Raw genomic sequence first — 904 nt, 5'->3', positions numbered from 1 at the left:
ATATCACAGGTTATTAATGAATCTTCCTCTAATCCTGATGCCATGTTCGTCTTCATATAATCCAGTTTCTAAGACTATTTGCTCATCATACCAATTGAATAAGTATGGTGAAAGAATACAACCCTAGCACACACTTTTCCTGGTTTTAAACCATCTGTATCCCCTTGTTCTATTCTGGCTCTTGGTCTATGTATAGGTTCTTTGTTGTTGTTGCTAAGTACCGTTGAGTTGGTTCCGACCCATAGAAACACTGTACAAGGTTTCTGAGGCTATAAATCTTTATGGGAGCAGAAAGCCTCGTCTTTCCCCCATGGAGCAGCTAGTAGTTTCGAACTGCTGACCTTAAGGTCCACAGCCCGATTTGTAACCACTATGATACCAGAGCTATGAGTACAAATAAATGTTCTGGAATAATCATTCTTCACAATGTCTATAAGGGGGATATTAACACTCATGAGGTACTCACACCTTAGAATAAGCAAACATTTACCCAACAACAAAGTTCAGAAGGACTACAAAAGGAGAAATGGATAAATGAAACAGAGAGGAAGTAGAACAAGTGATGTTATGTGTTAAGGATTGCAATTAATGAGATGAAACACATTATGTACAAATTATTAAATGGAAAAGTGATCTGCTCTGTAAACTTCTTGCAATTCACAAAGTTAAAAAAAAAAAAGAAGAAGAAGAAGAAGAAGAATACAAAAATCCTACTTCATAAAAGACAGTAAAGAGTGTTAAGGTGATAAACTATATTATGGATATTAGTTTCCCCTCCCTACTAATGTTGTTGGAAGACAACTGTTGTTGGAAGACAACTGTTGTTGGAAGACAACTGTCTGGCCAACCGATTGGAAGAGATCGATGTTTATGCCCATTCCAAAGAGAGGTGACCCAACAGAAT

The sequence above is a fragment of the Chrysochloris asiatica genome, unplaced genomic scaffold (genome assembly GCF_000296735.1).
Source record: "Chrysochloris asiatica unplaced genomic scaffold, ChrAsi1.0 scaffold00103, whole genome shotgun sequence".
In the NCBI taxonomy this organism is placed as follows: Eukaryota; Metazoa; Chordata; class Mammalia; order Afrosoricida; family Chrysochloridae; genus Chrysochloris; species Chrysochloris asiatica.
Note: the sequence above shows the minus strand (reverse complement) of the source record.